Source organism: Lactuca virosa, chromosome 9 (genome assembly GCF_052849685.1).
Source record: "Lactuca virosa cultivar CGN04683 chromosome 9, Lactuca_virosa_CGN04683_v6, whole genome shotgun sequence".
NCBI classification, from domain to species: domain Eukaryota; kingdom Viridiplantae; phylum Streptophyta; class Magnoliopsida; order Asterales; family Asteraceae; genus Lactuca; species Lactuca virosa.
In genome coordinates this window covers 7,509,830-7,537,793 of record NC_136434.1, presented here as the reverse complement: position 1 = coordinate 7,537,793, position 27,964 = coordinate 7,509,830, and the positions used below count along the sequence as shown (strand labels likewise).

General features: G+C 36.5%; 2 pseudogenes; both read left to right on the top strand.

The window, feature by feature from the left end:
* Nucleotides 1-4,640: 4,640 nt before the first annotated feature.
* Nucleotides 4,641-5,394, top strand: LOC145138103 (monothiol glutaredoxin-S6 pseudogene; annotated as a pseudogene).
* A 3,801-nt stretch (nt 5,395-9,195) lies between these two features.
* On the top strand, nt 9,196-9,877 carry LOC145138394 (monothiol glutaredoxin-S6 pseudogene; annotated as a pseudogene).
* The last annotated feature ends 18,087 nt before the right edge of the window (nt 9,878-27,964 follow it).

The following is a 27,964-nucleotide window of genomic DNA, read 5'->3' as shown; positions in this document are numbered from 1 at the left end:
GATCTCGCATAATCCTAATCAATATGCGACGCTCTCAATTCGTACAGGTATATTTGAATATTGAATCTATTTTCTTTTAGCGTGATTGGGTTCGTTCATCGTTTTGGAGATTGAGATGACTTGGAATTGTGTTTTAGGTCTTAACCAGCTCTCTTAGACGTCGCTTCTATCGCTCCAGACAGAATCCTTCTTTTAGATTCCTATTTTACAGTCGTTGTATTTCATGGATCTACGCTTGCTCAATGGCGCAAAGCTGGGTATCAGAACGAGCCTGAACACGAGGTACATGTTGTTTCTTTTCCTTGGATTTCCCCAAATATGGACCCTATTTTGAGAGCTCAATCATGGAACATGTTAACTGGTTTGCAGGCATTTGCCCAGTTGTTAAGAGCTCTTATTAGTGATGCTGAGGCTATTGTAAAGGAACGATTTCCAGTTGCTCGGTTAGTCATCTGTGATCAGCATAGATCCCAGGTTAAATTCAGTTCTGTAAATACTTTGGCAATTTGCAGGAAATACTCCCAATTCTCATGGACAACCGAAATGTCTAGTACAAATCTGTTAGAATTCATCAATTCCCACCATGTGTTTGATGTAATTACTGAACCAGGAGTACCACAAATTATCTCTATTAATGTTATTATTTGTGTGCTATAATGTTATTACTTAGTGATCAAATAACTGAAATATTAGAATAGCTATCTTACATCATCATCGGGTGTTATTCTCATCTTTAACTGTTTCATTCTTTAAGAATATTTTGCATCTAATGTATTTTTTTATTTGAATAATGTGTAAAGAGTATTATATTCTTGCAGAATCACATAGGAATGATTCTGCCAGAATTGTAGTTCTAGTATAATCACATAAGAATGATTATGGTAAAATCACACAAGAATGATTTTTCTAGGGTTTTATTGCAACTGGATTAATCTTTTATCATGATTTCTTCCATAATTTATAGTTTTTTCTTTTAGAATGCACAGAATTTAGAATGCTCATGGTGAATGTATAAAATGTTACTCTTACATATTCGATTTCATGGCAGTTATTCTCATCGAATACTCAATTTGAAGGAATTTATTCTCAAAGAATGTGTGAAAGGAACCTGATGATCAAGTGTTGGAAGGTTGGATGATGGCATGTGGGATGAAGATGAACAATGGTCAATGATCTTCACAAAAGAAAGCACTGACATAATAATTTACAATATAATGATACGACTATATATTATAGTATATATTCTGGTAGAATATCCAGTTAGAATAATCTACCAATTGTGTTTGTTTTGTTATTAATGAGTGTTTCATTATGATAGAATAGTATATTAAGATTTTTATTTATTAAGAATGTGATGACAAAAATTTAACTTGTATCAAAGAATTTGTTATTCTTAGAAAGTTCATTCAATCAAAACATGTTGTTATTTCGTTTGAAGAATGATATGATCTGATATTCATTCTATAATATGTATTCTGTCATTCAATCAAAACATGTAGAATATGTATTCTGACATTCTCATAGAATATAACATTCTAAAAAAATATCATTCTGACAGAATAAATTCGGTCATTATAAAAATACGTTGGAATTAATATTGAATAAGATTTTCAGATTTTTAAAATTAGGATATCTAATTATCCCTAAATTTCCGAAAATTTCTTTTTTTAAATATAGTTAATTGTCCAGAATACCCTTATGGTGATTAAATTGATTATTTTTAATTAGTTAATAAATATAGAACCCTTACTTAAATTATCCCAAATGATTGGCTCAGAATCAATTTCATAGGCACACAATACTTAGTAAAAACAAAATAACCTAACCCTATATATATATATATATATATATATATATATATATATATATATATATATATATATATATATATATATATATAAGTGTGTAATGTGATGTAATTTGTGTGCGTTTTGTGATTGTAATTAATAAAAGTTTTTTTTGGTTTCCTGCTCAAGAACATATCCATCACTAATGGCTTTCTCTAATATATATGGAATTTGTAAGTTCAAAGTCGTAAGAGAGATATCAAGTAGGTCTCGAGTGGATAATAGATTTTTAAATAGAAATATGCCCATATCCAGTGACCTAGATCCTTGACCGTATGTGGTGGCAAAGTCACGACATTTGTATATTTTGTATAGCAATGTCCAATATTCATGTGTAGATATGCATTGTGTATCACAAATTACAATACTTCACCTTGATGCTAATGCACCCAAAACTCCAAATGTACCAAAATAATCTTCTAAACTCCAAAGGCACGTAGACACCACTTACCCTAAAACCCAAAATGATAAATTTTAATAAATGGGTCGTACTCTACAAGTATCAAAACAATAGTACAAGCTGTCTAAAACCATCTCTCCCTAAATGCTCAGAAAACATCATAATTAAGCAAACAAATGATGTCCAATCAATGTTCAAACTTCATACCGACAAGAGTCGTGGTAAACGCATACACATGTTATCATTTATGTGACTAATGTGTCATATCCTACACTTACCAGAACAATAGTCCAAGATGTCTAAAACCGTCTCTCCCCAAATGATTAGACAACATCTAACTTGATCAGCGAAGGATGCCCAGGGAATGCTCAAACTTCCCAACGGAAAGAGTTGTGGTAAACGCGTACATACGTTATCATCAGTGTGAATCTTTTGGAGTGAAATCATATTCTCTTCATGCATGGGCACAAGAAATGATTTTTGAATGTGAATATTTTATATCGTTAAGCTAAAAGCCAAATTTCCATCCAAATGAATCGTTATTTTGCTATAACAATATACCACCACTGAATCAAAGTCACTTAGAGGATGTCGCAACTACAAAGCTTCTGTCATTGATTTAACTATGGTGATGAACTCGGCCTTGGTAGTTGAGAAAGCAATAATGAATTACAACCTTAAACGCCAACAAATGGTGGTCCCATCAAAGTTAAACACATAACCGGAGGTTGACTAAAAACGATCTTAGTCACTAACATAGTTGGAGTTGCAGTAACCAATCATACTCTCGACCAACACCTATCAATAACCCCTTATTTAGTTCCATGCAAGTACCGTAATATGCCCTTCATGGCATTCCAATGTGTTTTACCCATTTGGACATGAACCGACTAAGAGGTTGTTTGGCAAAATCTGAATTTTTAAAGGGCTTTGGATTTTTAAGAGGTCAGAAAGGGCAGTGGGAGGGAAAAAGGAGGCGGTCATATGAATTAGAAAGACGTTCATCCTTTTTTATTCAGATACAACTCTTTCTCTTAAAAATTAAGAGATGACAATTAAGATGCTATCAAACTCTCTGAATCTAAAAAATAAAAAATGTGCCTCTTAACTGAAAAATTAAAAGACTACCAAACAACCCCTAAGACACTAACAGCTTGCAGCATTTCCAATCACATACAAACCATTTCCTGTATATTGTTCGAACTCCCAACCGCACTCCCATAAGATACCTTGCTCATATAGGTTGTATTCGTCTTAGAGTTGGGATAATCACTACCATAAAGCTTAACGTGCATCTACATGGGTATATTACATGCCTTTGAACCTTCTATTTCGAGCCGTTTCAAAATCTTCTTGATGTAACTCGACTGATTCGAAGATAAATTAACGGTTTCTATTTGGTTATTATGAAAAGCTATTAAAGGCGTCTTTTCTGATATTATTCATAATTTAATGACATGCAATCAAGATAAATGGACATTTGAATTAACATGATTCGGTTAACTTATGTCATCACAACCAATTGCTATATTCAAAGATAAATTAATGGTTTCTATTTGGTTATTATGAAAAGCTATTAAAGGCGTTTTTTATTATTCATAAGTTAATGACATGCAACAAAGATAAATGGACATTTGAATTAACATGATTCCGTTAACTTATGTCATCACAACCAATTGCTATATTCATAGTTATAGCCAAACATTTGATGCCAAAGCAGCATACTTACAACGAATCACTTGATGTGAAAAAAAAATGTGTGCATATCATGTATAGCCTAATCAAGTGGCGTGGATAACAATCCTTTAGTGTAAGCAGAATGAAAAAAGTAAATATTATGCTAGGTTCTTGTTTGGTTGTTAAGTGGTTTTCATCGTTTTTGATATTTTCCATGAACAACTACTTGATCAGAGAACAATTTTCTAAATACTCACTTTTCTCATCACTCCGATCGCTACCAAATCTTTGCATAGTTGGAGAGTACTTGTCACCTTCTTCCTATTACACAAAATCTTGTAATGAAAAAGATAGTGTGTCTACCCAATTTAGAATTTAGAAAGCATCTTCCTCCACCTCAGCAGATTCTCTGGATAGAAATATGAATAGACTAATATTTATGTCCATAAACTTAATTACGATGCTGCCCTTTCATAAATAATTTCAGCATAGAATTTAAAGGCTGCAGCAAGGTTAAGGATGTCATTCAAAATGTAAGCTTCCGTGCATATCAATCTACGGATAAGCAACTTGTTATCAATCAGATGTGAAGCCTCATGAATGATACCATAGAATCTCTCCTTTTCAGTGTCAAGTAAGCGCATCAACCCAAGAACTTCAAGACTTCTTATCTATATATATAGCATTAGCAAGAGTTCAGTTCACTCACAACAAAACCTAAAGTTTCATACATATAGCCTCTAGCTATCAGTCACTAAGACTTTCTTTCACTAAATTTGGCCTGTTAATTAGTTTTCTGTTTTAAGTATTGGTACAAGTTCCCAAGATGGCCACAGTTATAGCGTTGGCGAATGAAAGGTCGGTGGTTATATTTAGCAAAACCTCATGTTGCATGTGCCATACCATTAAGACATTGATAACTAGTTTTGGAGCAAATCCAACTGTTTACGAGCTAGATGAGCATCCAAGGGGACAACAACTAGAGAAGGAACTCAAGGGAATGGGGTGTAAGCCAAGTGTACCAGCTGTGTTCATAGGGCAGCAGCTGATTGGGGGTGCCAACGAGATAATGACCCTTCATCTCAAGGGTCAGCTGGTGCCACTGCTCCTCAGCTCCAACGCTATATGGGTTTAAGGAAACGTGTTATAAAGTATCAATATTTTACAGTATAGAGTTAGAGTTGAGTTAATACATTATTATAAGAGCAGTTTGATGCCTCTACAGTTGCTATTAGAACAGGAAAGAAGAGTTTTTCTGCTGGTTTTTGTTCTCTTTATTTATTAGTCCATGACAATCCATGTGCCAACTTGCACATGTACTTCCCTACTTTTGAGAAGCAACAAGAGATACCATGTTTTGCAGAAGTTGTTAGTGTGTTTTGAAGAAACAAATATTTATGCCCAAAAATTTCTGATTTGGTCTCAATTACAAGTTCCTTGATTAATTATTTAAATTCTCTTTGTTTCCAATGAGCTCCTGTTAGATATAATTTTCTAGAATGCTGTTATATATTGTGAAATTCAATAACTATCTACTCCACTTGTTTCTATGGATCTTGAATTCAACCGGAAAACTGGAAAAGAGAACAGAACCAATCTGGTTGTAAGAAAAACCAAAAAATATGGTTCCTTGGGGCTAGAAACAGAGAATTTATGTTCATTCGATTTCAGTTTTAGGCGAAAACCGAGCTGAACCAAACTGTGCTCATCCCTATTCTTTTTCATGTTAAACTTGTTCCAAAACAGCAAGAACTTGCTTATGCTAGCAGTAATAATATTTCAACACTGTAACATCATTGTGCCACTATAAGAGTTTTCATAAAAAAGCAACTAATAAGGGACAGTTAAGAGGCATAAAAGTACCGCAACCTAAAGTAACTGTAATAACTAAATTCAAATTCCAGTTTACATCTCTTATCTGCAATCCTTTTCTCTCAACAACTGTGACTAAGACATAATTCAATAGATTGTGTTTTGGTCACTAACAATTGGTTAAATCCTATGATGACAAAAGATTATACAGATGACCTTAAGTACGTACACATCTTAGTATATTACTTCTTTATGTTAGTCTGCATTACACCTAAAATCCACATATGGTTGTCACTAAGTGACTCAATCTGGATCTGTCTTTTTATGTGGTATTTCTTGATGTTGTCAGTGTAGCCCTCAACTGATCATAGTTCTAGTACATTTTTACAACTTCATTATCCAGTCATTCCCATGTCTTCCACTAGACTAGTTGAAACAATACTTTTAATTCAACAAAACTGACACTGATATTTATTTAGAAATAGTACTGTCTGATGAAAATTACATAGAAGATAAGAGAAACAATAGAAGGATATCTCATGTTTGTCAGATCGGCATTAAAAAGTGTTACAGAATCACATGTTTCACAGAGAAAAAAGCTGTGCATCTCAACAGGTCACTTGCATAAAGCCAATGTATCACTACTCGCAAGTAGAAAACCTTGTGATTTGATTAACCAGCAGGAAACAACACATCACCAGGATGCCTGTTAACACCATGATGACTGATGCTGGAATTTCCATGGGTTTCATTTGTTTCTTTTCTGATCTTGATCCGAGATTTTGAGAATAACTAAGATCTTCAAGTGAAAAGAAGAAATTCTGAAACAGTTTTTAGTTACTTTTTTACAAGGAATGTTCTCTTATCTCACCAGCAACTAGATAAAGTTTCAAAAGGTCAATATAAAATGCTTATCATCGGCAATCCTCTGTCCTTTTCTAGAAGTGGAAAAGGTGCGGGAATAACAAACCCACAAATCTTCAAAATCAATATAGACATGTGCTGCAAGGACTCGACTATGCATTCCTATTTTTAACCACACATACACGCTTCACTTTCTGGATAAAAACCAAAGATGAAAGTTGAAATCTAGATCTTAAATTTATGTGTCAAAAATCATAATTGTAAGTTATTCAAAGGTAAACAATAACAGATACCTATATACGTACCGAGCAGTGCCTATGAAAACTCAAGTATATTTGCACAAGACAGATACACTTGAATAATAATAGCAAAAGAACAAGGGGATAAAATTAAACAATATGCAAAACCGAGATGATAAAATACAAGAGACTATATATATATATATATATATATATATATATATATATATATATATATATATATATATATATATATATATATATATATAATATTGCCTGGTGTCTAAGTTAATTGATAGGCATTTAACTTCTTAGGGAGATATCTTGTAAGTTGGTGACCCTGCTAGTGGCCCTTAGCTTTTTCTGTGGCCAGTTCTGCAATTTGATTCCAAGTTCAGATCTCAACTCGTTTTTATAGCCTTTTCTATTGTCTTTTTGGGTGCATATATATATGTGGCGATATCTAACACCAGGAAATAACAAACGTAAATACCATGTTGTACGGCTTTATACATCATATATCCTTGGAATATGTATCCATGCCCATGATTCTGAACTGAAGAAAAAGAGTAAGAAAGAGAAGAAAAGTGATCATATTAGAATATCATCAGTAAATACAAAGACGTGGCCTTGCATATAGCCATGATGATACTTCTCTACCCCTACATATATATTTTCCCTTCGATTGAGACGCCCCTAATTAAATAGATAAATATGACAACATAATATTTTACTTCATACATATAGAATATAGTAAGCAAAAAATGTTAACAGTTTAATTTCTCAAGGTTATGTGCCTCCAAATATATATTCAAAGAATTGTAACTACATAATTAAGAAGTAAATATTAAATTAACATAAGCTTAAGCTTTTAACAGGAAAAAATAATGTGGTAGTGTAGCAACAAACTAAAAATGACCCTTCGGTGTGTTTTGAGCTAGTTATGCGATTCTTCCTCCAGACCATTATGACATATCATTGTTCTTTCCTTATTATTATTATTATTATTATTATTATTATTATTATTTTTTGAACAGCAACAATTCTCCTTTCCTTATTAAGGCTGCAGTCAGTATCTAATACCAGATTCCAATGTACTGTACATTGGACATAAGATTCTTATTCACCATTGACAAACATGGGATGTAATGAAAGGGTGAAAGAGGTGAACTTAACTTCCATGGCATTCTTTAATTTTGAGACCAAGCATGCCTAAAATAAAAATAAATAAATAAATAAGAGAGATAAAAAGAGAGCAAATGACACTTTTATTATAATTAAAACATATATTCACAATATTCTACACCGTTCGAGAAGGATTAATATACACATAAAAATCTTCGTGAGTTAAAATTTTCATGCATATTGCTAAATGCTAGTCTTGGTATGATGGCACAACTCCAAAAATGTTTTACCAGGTTATAAAAATAAGATGCACGCTATTAATCGTTTCTCTATTAAAGGCGGGATTCCTGATATTATTAATTAAAACTCATGACCTGCAAACCTAACCAAGTTAAAGGGACATGTGAACCGACATGATTTTTTGTTAACTTATGTCATCACAATCAATTGTTATATTCAAAGTTACAACCAAACATTCGATGCCTAAACAGGCATATTCACAAGGAATAACTTGATGTAAAATAATTTTTTGTGCATATCATGTATAGACTAATCAAGCGACGTGGATGAAAATCATTTAATTAACACAAATGAATAAAGTAAATATTATATGCTAGCTGCTTGTTTGCTTGTTCAGTGGGTTTCATTATTTTTTATATTTTCTATGAACTACTTGATCAGAGAACAATTTTATAAATGCTCACTTTTCTCATCACTCTAGCGCTACCAAATCTTTTCATGGTGGAAGGGCACTTCTCACCTTCTTCCTATTACATGGAATCTCGTAATGAGAAATGTAGGGTGTTTACCCAATTTAGAAAGCATCTTGCTCTACCTCAGAAGATGCTGCAGTGGGATAGAAATGTGAATAGACATGTATTTATGTCGATAACATAATTACGATATTGTCCTTCCACACATAAATGCAGCATAGAATTAAAGGCTGCACCAAGGTTAAGAATGTCATTTAAGATGTAAGAGGCTGCCGCGCATAACTGCATATCAATCTACGGATAAGCAACTTGTTATCAATCAGTTGTGAGGCCTCATGAACTGTACTGTAGTATCTTTCAGGGAAAAAGAATCGCTCCTTTTCAGTATCAAGTATGCTTCAAGACTTTATTATCTATCTATATATATATATATATATATATATATATATATATATATATATATATATATATATATATATATATATATATATATATAGCATTAACAAGCTAGAGTCCAGATCACTCACAACAAAACCTAAAGCTTTCTACATATATCTTCTAGCATTAACTTTGATTTACCAAATTTAGGCTGTTCGTTTTCTGATATACTATTGCTAGTTTGCTACAAGCTCCCAAAATGGCCTCAGTTACAGCGTTGGTGAATGAAAGGTCGGTGGTTATATTCAGCAAAACCTCGTGTTGCATGTGCCATACAATTCAGACATTGATAAGAAGTTTTGGAGCAAATCCAATTGTTTACGAGCTAGATGAGCATCCAAGGGGACAACAAATAGAGAAGGAGCTCAAGGGATTAGGGTGTAAGCCAAGTATACCAGCCGTTTTCATTGGGCAGCAGCTGATTGGGGGTGCCAATGAGATAATGACCCTTCATCTCAAGGGTCAGCTAGTGCCATTGCTCCTTAGCTCTAACGCTATATGGGTTTAGTGAAACGTGCTAAAAAAATTTCGAGATTTAATAGTATAAATTAAGTAAGAGTTATGTACGTTAATACAACTATAGGGTCAATTTGATGGTTCCACAGTTGTTAATTAAAGCAGGAAAGGCAAGTTTTTTGGCCTTCTTTTCTGCTGGTTTTTGTTCTTTTCCTTTATGAGTCCATAATGCATGTGCCAACTCGTACATGTAATTCCCTACTTTTGAAAAGCAACAAGAGATACCATGTATTGCAGAAGTTGTTACTGTGCTTAATTTGAAGTAACATTTTTTAATGCGTAAAAGTTTCTTATAGGGTCTCGGTACAGTGTTATACATCTCCACCTTGTACGGAGTCATACGAAAGTAAGGTATGAACCCAGCTTAAAAGTAACAATAATGTAATTTTATAAAGTAAAGATGCTCTATATACCAATCCAAAGAAAAAAAAAAAAAAAAGGACGTGCATGTACGTGTCACCACCCAGCCAAAGAAAAAAGAGCAATTTCCAAATAAAAAACGAAAAATATCCTAGAGGCACCGGCTCTCAGAGAACTTTTCCTCAAGTAGATGAGTGTAAACCTCTAATCTGAAAATAACCGAAAAACATAGCCGTTTCAAAAAAAAATCCATGGTTTGATTTTTTGCTGAAAAAAAAACGAAATTTTAGGAGATATCGGTTGGGTCTTTGTTTAAAAATTGAGAATAAAAACCGACCCAAACCTTAAACGGATGTCATTTTATAACATAGATATTTTACTTGATTAGTTAGATATGAAGTGATTTCTGTTTCCACTCGGTATTCAAAACCAGCAAGAACTTTCTTATCGTGGCAGTAATAAGATGTCAACTTATTTAGACATGTGAAACTTACTAACAAATTCATTCAGAAATAGTACTCCTTGATGAGAATTACCAACAGAATAATAAAAACAACAGTAGGATATCTCATGCTTGTCAGACTTAAAACGGTGTTATATAATCACATGTTGCACACAGGAAAAAACTGTGCATCTCAACAAGCCATTTGCATAAAGCCAAAGCCCCACTACTAGCAAATTAAAACCAGTGATCGATTTGATGAATTAGAAAACAGCACAACACCAAGATGCATGCCTTTTAAAACCATGAGGACTGATGCTGTAATTTCCAAGGGTTTCATTGGCTTTTTAATAATCTTAATCCGAGATTTTGAGAATAACTAAGATCTTCAAGTGAAAAGACAAAAAATTCTGAAACAGTTTCAAGCAACTTTTTCTCTTATCTCACCCGCAACTAAAAAAAGTGTCAAAGGGTTAATATAAAAAATGCTTTTCATCGGAGGTCCTTTGTCCTTTTCTAGAAGTGGAAAAGGCAGGGGAATAACCAGCCCACCAATCTCCAAAATCAAAAAAGACATGAGATGCCAGGACACGACTATGCGTTCTTATTTATAACCACACAAACACACTTAAATTTCTAGATAAAACCAAGTATGAAAGTTGAAGTTTAGATCCGAAATTCATGTGTCGTGGATCATAAAGATAACTTGTTAGGCTGGAGGGTGTGGCTGCGGTCTGGGGCCGCGGTTTGTGCCACCTCAGCGGCGCACACCGCCCCCAGACTGCGGTCTTGTGCGGTTTTTGCCGTGGTGCGGCCATTTGCAGCCATGCAATGTGATTGGTTGGGGAAGGAACGGTCAGATATTTGACCGTTGAATTTTATTTTTATTTTCCTTTTTGCCTTTCTTTCCTATATATACACAAACACTTTTTTTTTTCACATGATACAAACCCATCTCTCTCAAATTTAAAAAAAAAAAAAATTACCAATCTCTCTCAAAAGTGTTATCTTCTTCGTTTTTTTTTTTTTTTTTTTTTTTTTTTTTGTAATGCAATGTAATGTTTTTTGAATTTTCAATGTAATGTTTTTTTTAATTTTCAAGTACTGAAAAATTATGTTTTTTTATTAAAAAAGAAGTTTTAATTAGAATAGCTAAAAAAACAAAAATAAAATAAAATAAAAGTGTGGCACCACTCCCTTGGTGTGGCAAGAAACCACACTTGTGTGGTAAAAAATGACGTGGCGCTTATGTGGCGGTGGATGGAGTGCGGTTTCGGTGGTACCACTCCCTCCAGCCTTAGAAGGTATATGTAATAACATAAAATCGAGTCACCACATATATGCCAATAGAAACTCACACTAACGAGTCTATACATATATTAGGCCAAGACAAGATAGATACTCTTAAATAATAGCTTTTTATTTTAGAATTGCTCTCTAAATCCTACTCTTAAACTATACATTTGTCAACCACAGGAATTGAATCCTCAACCCCTTAATTATGGGAGGGACATCTCTTCAAACACCTCATACCGGTAGCCCAAGACACCTTTGAATAATAGCTATACCACTAACTTCATATAATAGTCAAAGATTAAATGCATCAGTGACTATATTTGATCCAAAGGAACACTACAAGGATCGAGCCCTATCCGGACGACAATTATGGACTCTGTCCAGACGACTTGTCGTCTGTAAAGCTTATACCGACGACATGTGGTCTGTAAAAAGTCGTCGGTATAGGTCCGTCGGTAAAAGTCAAAAATGTCGTCGGGACAGGAGTCGTCGGTATACCATAGCCAGTCCAGACGACATGTCGTATGCAAAGGATTGTCGGGATTGATTTTCGAGGAAATAAGAAAAAGTTTTATTCGGACCCTATACGTAACACCGTAAATTTCCAAACAAATTTTTCATTTTAAAAATCATATAATTCTCATAACGCATTTCACAAAATCTCATTTATTTAGTTTACAAAACGCATCTCCATAATTGTTTGATTAATAGTCCAGGATCCTCAAAACATAACTCTTTCTCCGGTGTGTACAATCGAGCCGTTGCCTTCCCGCGATCCTGATAAAAACCTGAAACACATAACACATAACACGGTAAGCACGAAGTTTAGTGAGTTCCCCAAAAATACCACACACATCTCAGTAGCCTCTCATGGCTATACTCAGATAAGACCCTCCGGTCAATGTGTCTCAGTGGAACCCTCCGATCCTAGAACTTAGGTGGACCCTCCGGTCCTAACTCAATAAGCTCATAAATACAATACTCAACATAAATCACAGAGACATAATGCAGAATATCACGACATACAAATAAGCACATAAAACATCTCAGTCACACAAGGACACCACTCATGGTAAGTATAGTGAGAAGACTCACCTCGGATGAAGAACAGCCCTCCTAAAAACGTTGATGCTGTGCACCGGCCTCTAACTCTGAGCCAAACCCACAATTAACCCAATTAGGAACTAAGTCCAAACTCTCACTCATTAGGTCTAAGGGTAGACCATTAACCGGCCCATTAATAGCCTAAAACCCATTGGGCCCACCAAGGCCAAAATAATAAATGGGCTCTCCTAAGGCCCAATTCTCAATCTAAATGGTAAGCCCAACTCAAGGGCCCAAAGCATAATATAATATTTCTCTGCTCAAAGTCACTAATACACAAGCCCAAAAATCCAGGCCCAACCCTTAAGGCCCAATAATAAATTCAGCCCAAAAGCTCACAGAGAGGTTATGCGGGGGGTACCTCTATTGGTACGCTCAGCGTACACTAGCATGCACGAATCTGATCGGGGACACCAACCCAGTACGCGGGGGGTACTGGAATTACGCTGGGCGTACGCCCAGTTTTGCTTAATCCATTCTCTTGGTCTTAACCTGTTAAGACCTTAGCTCATTTCTCAGATCTGGACTACCTAATAGCTCTTACTCCATAAAGTCAGTGACTTTAAGCCTTTGTATGGCTGATATGGTCACAAACACACAAAACACCCACTCTCTTATCTCAAAAATCTCATATATAACACCCCAAATTTCAATTGTTCAATGAAGGGCCAAAAGTGTAAATTTAGGAAAGGGACTCGACGAGTAGGTCCGCTTACTCGCCGAGTCGGAGCGAGATTCTATCGCGGTTTAAGTGGCCAACTCGCCGAGTCGGCGGCTTGGACTCGACGAGTTGGAGCTGAAGAGAGAAAACCCTAATCCCGGGGGTTGTGCCCTATATAAAGCACATTATAACCCACCCTCAGCCTCTTTGCTACCCTTTTGAGATCCAGAAACCCTAGAATCGGGTGAGCTTCCATTAATAGAGAGAATAGAACTTTGGAGGAGAAAATCTTGGAAAGGGGCTTGAAGATCAAGAGGTTTGTTGCAAAGGAGTGGTGTAGATCCGGGATCTACTTCAGTTGGAGCTTATATTTGAGGTAATAATCTGTTGCTTGGGCTCTTTTGCATCTAGATCTATTATCATTTGAGATTTGGGGCATTTTTGGTATGATTGAGAACTATTTCGAGTTAGAGGCTTAGATCTGAGGTTGCTACTTCAGATCTAGGCTTGTGATGGTCCAAAATGTCATAAAGCTTCTGTCTAAGAGTTGTTGGTAAAGCCCATTTGTCATGAACCCTAGCCCTAGAGTGTTTTGGGCCTATATCTCCTTGGTTTCACGTAAAGTTTGCAACTTTATGTAAGGGTTAGAATGTAGAAGAGTGGATCTATGGATTGGAGCCCCTGCATGGCTCGAAAAGCCTCTGTATGGATTGAGAACTGGAGAGACTCGGCGAGTCACATGGGTGTACTCGACGAGTTGTATGAACATGTGCATGGACTCGGCGAGTTGAAGAACAACTCGGCAAAACTGTTGAAGATTGCCTTGGACTCGGCGAGTCTGTTCTTGGACTCGGCGAGTCAGGTCGCAGAACCCCTAACCTCTTCTGGTTAAGACGCAGATCAGTGAGTCGAGGGGTGACTCAGTGAGTTGGACAGGATGGGACTCGGAGATCGTTGGACTCGACGAGTCTTGGGGTGACTCGGCGAGTTGAGTCGTGTTCTAAGAGTTTTCAGAGTATAAGGACTCGACGAGTCAACGGGTTGACTCGGCGAGTAGGGTCAGTCATGAAGTTTGACTTTGGCCTGGACTTTGACTTTGACCTTCAAGGGTGTTATGGTAATTGGTTATTTATGTCAATGGTCCATTGATGGCAATAGGTGTTGGAGTTTGGAGCAGTGCTTCGGGTGTGTGCTTCCATGGTTCGGTTCTTCATTTCAGGTGAGTTATCCTCACTGTACTCAAGGGTCTAAGGCACCAAGGCCGGCCCTTTGAATTGTTGTTTAGAGCTTGTTATGTTATGTGATGATATGTTTGCTAGTATCCTGGTAGATAGGATAATGATATGAGGATATGCCTTGTTAGCTTAGTATCCTAGAGGGATGGATAGTTAAGTGATGGCTAGTTCTGTTGGATCAGCGCCCTGGTAGTTGGGTAGTGGTTATTGTTGGGTTTTGAGCATTCTAACACTCCTATGGTGTACATGCAACCCTATAAACCTTGGATTTATGTTTTGTCTATTATACATGCAAATATTAACTATTCCAAGGTTTCATCCTAACTAGCATATTATGAAGCACCTATACTACAAAGTTCTAGTTAGATGACATACCTTTTGATGTAGCTTGATGTCTTCAAGCTTTAAGAGCTTAGCCCCAATAGTGTGGAAGCCTCAAATGGAATCACAAATCACCAAAACACCTTGGAAGAACTTGAGAGAATATGTATGCACACTAAAATCGGCCCACTCTTATTTTCACACACTTGTGCCAATTTTGTGAGCCAAGGACCCCTTTGTATATTATGGAGGATTAGGGTTATATCCATGTAAACCCTAATACCCATGACCTTTCATTTACATAGGATCCATAGGTTAAAAGCTCCATGGACCATCCATGAAAGCTTATCCCAACCTAAATGAACTTGGCCCATTCCATATATATAAGAGTCCATATTTAATTAGTTCTTTTTGATCACTTAATTAATTCTTGATCAATACTAATTAAATAATATGATTCCATATTAATATATTAGAACTTATAATATATTAATATAAATCATAAATATACTATTCTCAAAAGACTATCCATATAAATTGTGCCGGTGAAGTGCAACCCAAATAGACCATGCCGGGTCGGGTCAAGTACATACCAAATATAGTTATGGACTTAGACATTAATCCAACAGTCTCCCACTTGGATAAGTCTAAAACTATTATTGAGTATGACTTCAAAACCTAACTGGCAATCGTAGCTCTTAAAGCCGTTGTCGAACTCTGACATTGTCAATGACTTGTCCATTAGATAAGGGATCATATATTCCTCCATTCTAGATATCATATGGACTGAGACATGGATTATAATCATTCTATCTGTCCATTTGTTGTTTCCCGATTTTCGATTTATGATGACTGACTGATTGAACAAATCAAATCAGTCCTGGCTTGGCTAAGCACTCACATGTGTCATCGCTAAATCATCGAGGGGCCCACAGATATCGCTTTTATCCCGAAGGTAAAAGGAATGGATAAACTTCGACTCATATGGCTTGTTCTACTACTTGTTGAATCATACACAAAGGCACGTTTTATAACATCGAGTTACCAAATGCGTTTTCGTGCAATCAATGTATAACCAACTCATAGTAACAACTCATATCTCTAGGTCTGAAGAATATAAGATATTATCGTCTCATGATCACTCGTGATAAAATCCATGAAGTGATTCAAATGAGCGCGGGTTGAATCCAATACTCAGAACTTATGAGCACTCATGAGTGTTGTAGCACCACTTTGTCCACCAACTTGGACCTCTACAAACCAACCCATGACAGTCTTGATTCATATCTACTTCCAACATATGACCGACTGTGGATGGTTTGAATAACTTAATCATTCAGGAAGAGCGACTTAGTTATTCTGGAAGTCAAAACATGCAAAGTGAAACACAAGAATAAATTAATCAAATATGGTATCAAACCCTATGAATATAAATAAACACTTTTATTTATCACCATACTGATTACTCATTATTCATTGTTTCGGTTTTATCAACTTTATACTTGAATTAAAAACACTAGTTGTCCCATGCTCCAAGCATGTACACTATGTTTTTCTTAAACAATAGCTTTGCCATACACCAAGTATGCACTCTATGTTTTTCTATGATCCTTACTTTGTGAAATAAACCAATTGAACATAATTTCAATGATTCAAATTTCACACTCCCAAATCCTTATCGAAAAATGTGAGAATTTCAAATTCCTATCATTTATCGAAATCTGTTTAGATTTTAAACTTATATGCACTGACCCTCCTGTAATGAATATGTACAAAGTCACAAAGACTTGTCAACAGTCATTATAAGGTATTCCAATGGAGATTAACTCCATGGAAACTAAGTCTCATATTCAAAGTACATTGCTTTGGACATGCTTCTTGCATTAAGTTTTCTAATCTTACACAGATAACTTCCACCTATGGAGACAACTCCATATTCTCATTTTGACTATCACTTCTGAATAAGAGATGCCTCTTTTCAGAATATGTCAATATGGTCCTTCCAAAATTAGCACTATACTTCCAACTGTCCCTGAGCAACCAATCTTTGGTAAACCTCAGATTGTCCTCGACAATTGCTTAATCATTTTAGTCATATCCAATTCTAGACCTTTTCCCTTCTTAATGCCTCTGGGCATTTGGAAAAATTTAGAAATGACAAATATTATAGCACATGCAATCGATCCTGTACCCAAAGCAAATGGTACACGATTCATGATGTCTCACATAAAGACATGATTCTAAACCAGTCTTTTGCTACAATATTTTTATTTGCCATGTTTTCAAAATTTGACTATGAAGAGGGATGCCGTAATCATAATCGAATTTTGAGAACGCAATATATAGAATTTCCTTAAGTTGAACCAATCCAACATGAAATTCATATATATATTCTTGACTAAAGATGATTAAGGTCTCAATCTAAGCCTTTAGAACTGAAATGAAGTATATCCTCTCCCTTAATTATAGCAAAACAACTTTTTCAATCCATGCAGCCTCACGAATTGAAACTTTTGTTTTCTATAATTAACATTGCTAACTTGCAACACTAACAATAATTATCATGCTCCCACTAACATGATGATTATTAGCATGACACTTATGCTCCCACTAGTTTTGACATGTACTTAGAAATCAGCTGGACTTCTAGAAATCAATACTTTATTGACTTTCTTACCAAAGTTCAGATTTCTGATACGAGATGCTTTGATAAAACTTTATCAAAATCATACACCTTTCCTTAGATAGCATGCATGTGTGTCTAAACAATTTCAGAACTATGAAAAGGGATGCCGTAATCATAGTCTCAATTGTTTAGACCTTTTGCCATCTGCTTCAAATCTACTTGGTGGAAGTGTTTCCTCACCATCATTTTCATGAATCGGAGAGAAACCTTATGACCCTTAGATTTTATGGTGTATGTGTTCTTATCCATGTGAATCGTCAAAACCATAGTCACAAGACAAGGATAATGACAAATCCAAACTCATATGGACTGAACTTATGCAATCTTAACTTCTTGCCACCTGGCAGTACAGGGCCTGTCATTGCTTCCAAGTTATTATGCAACCAATTGAGAACTTTCAGAACTCCTATGCAAATCCAACTTTAACTGGAATGGGCACAGAATATGTTAACACGATAGGTTATAAACCTTAAGTCGTGTGCTAGTGAAGAACCTCAGGTTTTATTCTTGATTAGTTCTTGAAATTCTTTTTAGGATCTTTAAGACTCCCACTATCCTCTTGACATATAAGACTATCTTGCCAAATATTCAAGAGATAGTGCAGATTCTTTATCAAGACAAACACTTCACACAATTGGCCTTAGTTGGTCTTTGTTTTATCCAAAACATCACAACTTACCAATTTCAAATGTACAAGAGTAGGACACTTTTACTTTTACATTTGACAAGCGTTTTAAACCTTTCTTTAAGATATGTCACTCAAGTTACAATCTCGGAGTATGACTCTAAGAATTGTTTTGGAACGAAGTATAACCATTTCAACAATTCATGACTCCTCTTCTTAGTCATAAGAATGCACTAAGATGACCTTTAGAGGACTAATTGTGATATGATTTCTAAATCATTAAGATGATCACAAACATGATACTAAAGTACTCTCCCATCTTTTCAGATTTGAGAAACTTTTATCTTTCTGCCTAATTTGATTCTTCCCATTCGTTCTGCCATACATTGAGACTTTTCCAATGTTTCAGAATTATATTTAAACTTGTAAGTGTAATCATATTTACTAAACTTTAGTAAATCAAATAGTCTTAACGAGCTTTGTGGTGGACATGACCAGTGCACAAGAATGTGTACTCGATCCCTTTAGTCCTTCACTTGACTCACACATCCATGTGAACAAGTAATTAGTCTTGATTTTCCAATGCTTGAAAGTCCTCATTCATCATATTATTCAACTTGCATGATTCCAAGTTTCGGTCCAATTGAAACTTGGGTGATGAGGAACTTTCCTGATTTGGTAAATTCAGACACTACCACAAATGAAAGAATCAAATCCATTTTCCAATATTGCTGTCAGTGGAATCATATAAGCAACAATTTTCCACAAATGCCATTGTAAGGATACTTCAAATAAATAAAATTAAACAATTTTCTTTTATTTTAAAACTTTGCGGAAAAACTTATCCTTACAATCCACATGGAAAATTGTTGTTATCTATTCCTTAGCAATATATCATAACTTCTTAAGCAACTGCTCAGAATTCTGATGCGATCGAAATCCACCTTCGCGATCAGAATCAACATTTACTTCCTTTAAGATTTCTCTCTATTCTTTGATTCTTAAAACATCAACATGTGACCCAGTCACATCATGTAATGAGGATCTCAGAATAGAACTTAACAGAGTTAGATAATGGGCTCTACCTGATGTAGAGTCAAACTTATTGACTTTAATATCCTTAGGTAAATTTGGCAGCTTTGCAATCAACGCCCCTTCCTTTGGCAAAATAAACATATGGACCCTTTGGTAATGGGACTATCTCAGACTTAGCCTTTCTCTTTACCATTTGGTCAACCGGGTTGACTATGACCAATCCCTTTCCATTGGGAAGAGAATGCTTTTTCTGGATTTTCAGTGTCACCATTGTCACTGTCCATAAAGTTTTTGGGAAGTTGATCTTCTAATCAAATTTGCTTTACTATCGTTCCAAATCATTGCTGATTCAGCAGCACCAAGCAAATAGATATGATCATTAAGGTTCATGTCATAGTCTGTTTCATAGTAGTCCCAAAGGAACTCACTATGTGACTTAGAAAGTGATTGAACATCCAACTTTCTCAAGACTTTGACACCCAACTCTCCCGGCTTGTCAATATGTGACTTCATCTCTAAGATGTGATCACACATAGACCTTGCTTGCCATTAGGGCTTGAGTGACCTTGAACTTGTGGGTTAGGGAGAATAATTGGAGGAGGTGGAGGAAGAGAAGTATGACTTCCATGAGCCAAACTCGGGAAGTCATATTCATTAGGAAAGCTTGGTTTGGGAAGATCATTGTTGTCTAAACCAGACATCAACAATGGGAGAAATTCACGTAAAGTTGATTTAAGTCCTTAATATAACACCAAATATGATATATTAAGGCTAGGACCCAACAAACTATTTTATAACTTGGAAGAGGGATGCCGTAATCCAAGCTATAAAATATTTGAAGGTAGGTGAATGACGATTCACCAATTTCCACCAAGATAAACGAAATGTATTATTAGGTTTTAATTGGTTTTGAAACTCCTAGATTCTTTTGAGATTCATTGAACTTTTCAATGGCATGTTTCAATCTCGAGTGTGCCCTTCAGGTTTTGTGACTGGGATGCTGAGGATCACAAAACAAGGTGTGAAGTAACCATGCAAATATACTTGGTACCCTTAATATTTACCCCTCAATCGATGTGCCGGTTAACCACACACGCTCCAACGATACTATGATAAACATTAAGTTACCCTTTGCCTACCTTGTTAAGTCCAGGTTAATGTGCCGGTTAACCACACACGCTCCACTAACTGATGGGTTTTGAGCATTCTAACACTTCCTAAGTGTACATGCAACCCTAATAACCTTGGATCTATGTTTGTCTAATAATCATGCAAAGTTGAATTCCAAGGTTATATTCCTATCTAGCATACATGGGGAACATTTTTAACTTGAATGAAAGATAGAATAACTTACCTTGTTGTTGATTATGATCCTTGAAACCTTGTGAGCCTAGCACCCCAAGTGTGATACCTCAAATGCTTCACACAACACCAAATGCAAAGGAGTAAACTTTGAGAGAATCTTACACTTTCAAAATCGGCTCTAGCCCTCTTGTTTCTTATGTGTAGCCTATTTTGGTGGAGAATGGGTTTCTTATATAGTGTTGACACATCTAGGGTTACACCATGTAAACCCTAATGTGTCATGACTCTTCATTTCCATGACCCATGGGTTTGTAACTCCCATGGAGCATCCATGGAGCATCCTATGGGTGGAACCCAACTTGATAATCCATGGAGCCTCTTAGCCCACTATATAAGATATGGAAGATTTACATAATCTACCCATATATTTAATTAGTTATCTTTTGATCACTTAATTAATTCTAAATTAATTCTTGATCAAACTAATTAAATAATATTATTAATATATTAAAACTTATAATATATTAATAAACCATAAGTGTTATTTCTCTCATTTTAGTTTATCCAATTGCATGGTGCCATGCAACCCAAATGGACCATGCCGGGTCGGGTCAAGTACATACCAGAAATAGTTATGGACTTAGACACCTTATCCAACAGTCTCCCACTTGGATAAGTCTAATAACTATAACGGCAATACTTCAGGAACCGATCGGCAATCGTAGCTCTTTCAAGGTCTCTCGGAACTGAGAAGATGATGATACGCCATTTAAGATAAGTGATCATATAATCCTCTGTTCTAGATATCAGCCGGACAAATACATGGAACACTGCCTTACTTATTGTCCAGCAATTTGTTTCCCGATTTCCGATTTGTTTGACATATAACTTAATTGAACACATCAACTTAGTTCTGACCGGGCCCGGTACATAGGTCAAAACAAAATCATCGAGGGGCCCAGATATCAACTTCTAATCCAAGAAGGAACAGATAAACTTCGACTCATATGTTTGTTCTACCACTCATTGAATTATACACAAAAGCACGTTTTATAACATCGAGTTACCAATGCGTTAACGTACAATCAATGCATAACCAACTCATAAGTAACAAATCATATCTCTAGGTTTGAAGACTTATATGATATTACCGTCTCACGATCACTCGAGATAAATTCCATGAAGTGATTCCAGTGAGTTTGGGTTGAGTCCAATGCTCAGAACTTATGAGCACTCATGAGTGTTGTAGCCATGTCCAACAACTTAGACCTCTGCAACCAATCATGACAGTCTTGATTCATACCTACTTCCGACATATGACCGACTGTGGAGGTTCGAATAATATGATATACCAAACATAATTATTCTGGAAGTCAAAACATGCAAAAGAAATATAGTAAACGATCGAAAAGAGATAGCAACACTTTACTCATAAATAAAACACCTTTTATTCATCATCTAATGTCAATTACACTTTACAAATTTCAAGGTTATCTAACTACTAAATCTAATATCATCCTTCAGCCCTATGCTCCGAGCATGCTGGAGATGCTTAACCCGAGTCAGTCCCTTCGTGAGGCGATCTGCTGGATTCTCATCCGATGATACCCTCTTTGCCACGAGGAGTCCTTCTTCTATTCGATGTCTGATGAAATGGTATTTTCTGTCGATGTGTCTGGATCTCCCGTGATCCCTTGGTTCCTTGGCTAAGGCAACTGCACTTTCACTATCACAGAAAATTTCCATTGGCTCTTTAATAGCTGGTACAACTCCAAGGTCTCCAATGAAGTTCTTCAGCCACATCGCCTCCTTTGCTGCCTCGCTAGCTGCTATATACTCTGATTCGCAAGTTGAATCAGCCACTGTCTCTTGCTTGGAACTCTTCCAAGAAATTGCTCCTCTATTTAAGGTAAAGACCCAGCCTGACTGAGAGCGGAAATTATCCCTATCAGTATGAAAGCTAGCATCACTATACCCTACAACTCTCAAGTCTTCACTACCACCGAGGGTAAGGACCCAGTCCTTAGTCCTCCGTAGGTACTTGAGGATATTCCTTACCGCAGTCCAGTGTGCCTTGTCAGGGTTCCCCTGATACCTGCTAACCATGCTCAAAGCAAAGGCTACATCAGGTCGAGTACACGTCATAGCATACATGATCGATCCTACAGCCGAAGCATAAGGTATTCGACTCATTTCTGCTATCTCAGCCTCAGTATTAGGGCTTTGTGTCTTACTCAATCTGGCGTTACTTTGGATGGGTAACTCTCCTTTCTTGGAGTCCTGCATGCCGAATCTCTTCAGCACCTTATCCAAGTAGGTACTCTGACTAAGTCCAATTAGTCTTTTACTCTGGTCTCTCAAGATCCTTATCCCTAGAATATAGGCAGCTTCTCCTAGGTCCTTCATAGAGAAACACTTCCCAAGCCAGGACTTAACTTCCTGCAGAGTTGGGATGTCATTTCCTATGAGTAGTATGTCATCCACATACAATACCAAAAAGCTAACTATACTCCCACTAGCCTTGACATATACACAAGATTCATCTTCACTCCTAGAAAAGCCAAATTCTTTGACTTTCTCATCAAAGCAAAGATTCCATCTGCGAGGTGCTTGCTTTAACCCATAAATGGATTTCTCAAGCTTACACACTTTATTAGGGTACTCTGTATTGACAAAACCCTCTGGCTGACTCATGTAAACATCCTCAGCCAACTTTCCATTAAGGAAAGCGGTTTTGACATCCATTTGCCATATTTCATAGTCATGAAATGCAGCTATGGCTAACAGAACCCTAATAGACTTAATCTTGGCCACTGGAGAAAAGGTCTCATCATAATCAACTCCCGGAGTTTGTGAGAAACCCTTTGCAACCAGTCGTGCCTTATAAGTGTGTACATTACCATCCATGTCGGTCTTCTTCTTGAAGATCCATTTGCACCCTACAGTCTTACGACCTGGTACATTCTCAACCAAGTTCCAAACTTGATTGTCATACATGGACTGTATCTCGCTGTCCATTGGCTCTTTCCACTTGGCTGACTCATGGCCTGCCATGGCTTCCGCGTAACTGTTAGGTTCATCCAGACCTATCAGTGTCTCATCACTGATAAGTGTATCACCTTCCGCAGTAATATGGAATCCATAGTAATGCTCAGGTGCATTCCTAACCCTTGTGGAACGCCTCAGAGGTACAGACTTGTCAATTGGCTCAACAGAAGTTTCCTCCTCAAGTTGAGTGCTAGGGTTTGAAGTTCCTTCACCACTTGACTCTTGAATTTCTTCAAGGTCAACTTGCCTCCCACTGTCTCCTTGGCTTATGAACTCTCTCTCTCGAAAGAAAGCCCTTCTAGCTACAAAGACCACATTCTCACTAGGTCTGTAGAAGAGGTAACCAAAGGATTTCTGTGGGTAGCCGATGAAAATACACCTCTCACTTCGAGGTTCGAGCTTATCATGAGTCTCGCGTCTCACGAAAGCCTCGCAACCCCAAATCTTAATGTGGTCTAGTTTGGGTACTTTACCAGTCCACATCTCATGAGGAGTTTTGGCAACTTTCTTTGTGGGAACTAGATTAAGGATATGGGCGGCAGTCTCTAAGGCATACCCCCAAAATGAGATTGGTAGCGAAGCTCGACTCATCATGGAACGAACCATATCCAACAAGGTTCGATTACGCCTCTCAGCTACACCATTCAACTGCGGTGTCCTGGGAGGTGTCAATTGTGAGACAATCCCACATTCCCTAAGATAGTCGAGGAACTCTGAACTAAGATACTCACCACCTCGATCGGATCAAAACATCTTAATGTTCCTGCCCAATTGATTCTCGACTTCCTGTTTAAACTCTTTAAACCTCTCAAAAGTCTCTGACTTATGCTTGATTAAGTAGACATATCCATATCTACTGTAATCATCAGTAAAAGTCAAATAATAACGATTAGCATCCCTTGTGGCATGTTTGAAGGGCCCACACACATCCGTGTGTATAAGATCCAACAAACCTTCATCCCTCTCACAAGAACCTGTGAAGGGTGACTTTGTCATTTTTCCAAGTAAGTATGATTCGCAACTATCATCTGACTTTAGGTCAAATGACTCCAATACTCCATCCTTTTGGAGTTGGCCTATGCGTTTCTTGCTTATATGTCCAAGACGACAATGCCATAATGATGCTTTATCCAAGTTATTATCATTAACAGAATCAATACACAATACATTATTTCCTAAGTTATCAACCACAGATACAGTTTCATACACACCATCACAAGGTAATGCTTTAAAATAAAGAACATTATTAAAGAAAGCATTAATCGAACCAACTTCATTATCAAATGAAAAGGTGAAACCTTGTTTATACAATGCATGAAAGGAAATAATATTTCTTGCCATTTCTGGAGAATAACAACATTTATTCAAATCTAAACTAAACCCACTACTTAGCGATAAAGTATAAACTCCAATCTTGGTGACAGGTAAAGCTTTCCTATTCCCCATGATTAAGTTTATTCTTCCATGCTCCACATTCTCACTTCTTCTTAGTCCCTGCAAATCAGAACAGATATGAATACCACAACCGGTATCAAGGACCCAAGAGTTAGAATGGGGTGAGTTATTAGATAAGATAGTGTAAATACCTGCATGGTTGGGTTTCACTTTCCCATCCTTCACATCTTGCTGGTACTTTGGGCAGTTCCGCTTCCAATGTGACTTTTCATGGCAATAGAAGCATTCAGCCTCTTTAGGGTCAGAAGAAGGAGTGACAAAACCTTTCTTGGTTCCACTTGAAGAAGAGCCATCAAGGGTCCTAGCCTTGGTACCCTTCGAAGAGCTCTTCCTCTTCTTCCCTCTACCTTTCCCAATTGCCAAAACCGGGGCGGAGTTTGGAGTAGGAGTGTTAACAACCGACTTACCCTTAAGACCTGTTTCTGCGGTCTTGAGGAGTCCCTGAAGTTTTCTGAGTGTGACCTCTTCCTTATTCATGTGATATGTCATGCGGAATTGATCATAGCACGATGGTAAGGAGTGCAAAATGATATCTATTGCAAGCTCCTCAGGGAAGTTCACATTAAACTTCAGCAACCGATCCACATACCTTTGCATTTTCTGCATGTGGCTCGTGACGGATTCCCCGTCCTTCATCACGGTTGTTTTGATAGAGCATATGATTTCATACCTCTCTTGTCGTGCACTTTGATGGTATCTTTCCATCAGATCTTGGTGCATTTCAAAAGGGTAGAAGTCCTCATAGGACTTTTGGAGTTCCGCTGTCATGGTGGCCAACATGATGCATGCCACTTTTGTAGCATCCCTTTCATGTGCCCGGAAGTCAGCGATCTCCTGGGGAGTTGCAGTGGTCTCATCAATCTCCTTAAGCTCCTTGTCAAGGACATATTCTTTGTCCTCGTAGCGGGTAATCATCCTGATGTTTTTGATCCATTCATTGAAGTTGGATCCATCAAAAGTGACTTTCCCACACAAGTTCATAAGGGTAAAGGAGCCATTAGGATTAGAGCCAGAAGCAGCATTATTTGAAGACATCTGAAAGAAGAGAACAAGATTAGTTTAGATATTAAGAGAGTCCTTAATAAAACACCTAAATGTAATATTAAGGCTAGAATCCAATCACAATATATTATAACTTAGAAGAGGTATGCCGTAATCCAAGCTATAACATATTTGAAAGGTAGGTGAATGACGATTCACCAATTTCCACCATGAAAAACGAAATATAGATATTAGGTTTTTAATTGGTTCATAGAAATTCCTAGATTCTTTTGAGATTCAATGAACTTTTCAAAGGCATGTTTCAATCTCGAGTGTGCCCTCCAAGTTTTGTGACTGGGATACCGAGGATCACAAAACGAGGTGTGAAGTAACCATGCAAATCACTTGGTACACTCAATGTTTATTACTCAATCGATGTGCCGGTTAACCACACGAGCTCCACCGACCTATAATAAACTTGTTAAGTCCAAGTTAGTGTGCCGGTTAACCACACGAGCTCCACTAACGACTTAAACAAAGTGTAAAGTGTAATTTCATGGATTAGCACCTTATTCAGATTTTCCTAAAGTAACTAAGATTGGGAATTTAATAAAAGCATTTAGTTACTTTATAATATTCATCATACTTTTAATGAGAATTTATAAGTCCTTGTCTTACCCGTTCGGCTAACGACCCTCCACCGATCAAGGAAGCGGTGGGTGAGAGTGGACACCCATTAAGTTGCCATTTTATAGGCAACAACCTTATACCCCCCTTATAGACCGGCTTCGTGAATGAGGCGTACTAGCGGTAAGACGACTTGACGTTATACATATATATATTAGTAACTTATAATATTATAAAGTATAAGGGTTGAATTTTAACTTTTAAAATTCTAAGGGTTGGAACTAAAGTTTTAATCAAGACTTTACATGTTCCAAAACTTGAGGGCAAGTTTTGTAAACTTCCAAAACTTTTCATTTCTTATAACTTATGAATTAATTGAGTAATAAAAATGAAGACTCTTCATTTTTATAACTCTTGTGTTCTTTTAATGGTTTTAATAAAAGTGAGACTTTTGGTTTTCCATAACTTGAGGACAAGTTATGGACTCCATTAAAACACATTATGATCATGAATTAAACTACCATGAAGGTTACAAACAATTCCTATGATCATCTAATCTTCATAAGTTCAAGAACATGAATATGAACACTTTCAATAATCAAAAAATTACACTTAAAAAAACTTGTAATTTTAATAATTGCCATTGTAAATGGATTAGCATAAACATTACACCATCTAAAACAAGCTTTAAAACATCAAAACAGTTTAGGGTAATGTTTCTAGTCCATTTCCAGCAACAAATGTGCAAACTTTCATACGAGCAGAAAACAGAAAAACAATTTTTTTTCAAGCTGTTTGCACACAAAAAAAACAACAAACAAACGAGGCTCTGATACCACTGATGGGTTTTTAGCATTCTAACACTTCCTAAGTGTACATGCAACCCTAATAACCTTGGATCTATGTTTGTCTAATAATCATGCAAAGTTGAATTCCAAGGTTATATTCCTATCTAGCATACATGGGGAACATTTTTAACTTGAATGAAAGATAGAATAACTTACCTTATTGTTGATTATGATCCTTGAAACCTTGTGAGCCTAGCACCCCAAGTGTGATGCCTCAAATGCTTCACACAATACCAAATGCAAAGGAGTAAACTTTGAGAGAATCTTACACTTGCAAAATCGGCTCTAGCCCTCTTGTTTCTTA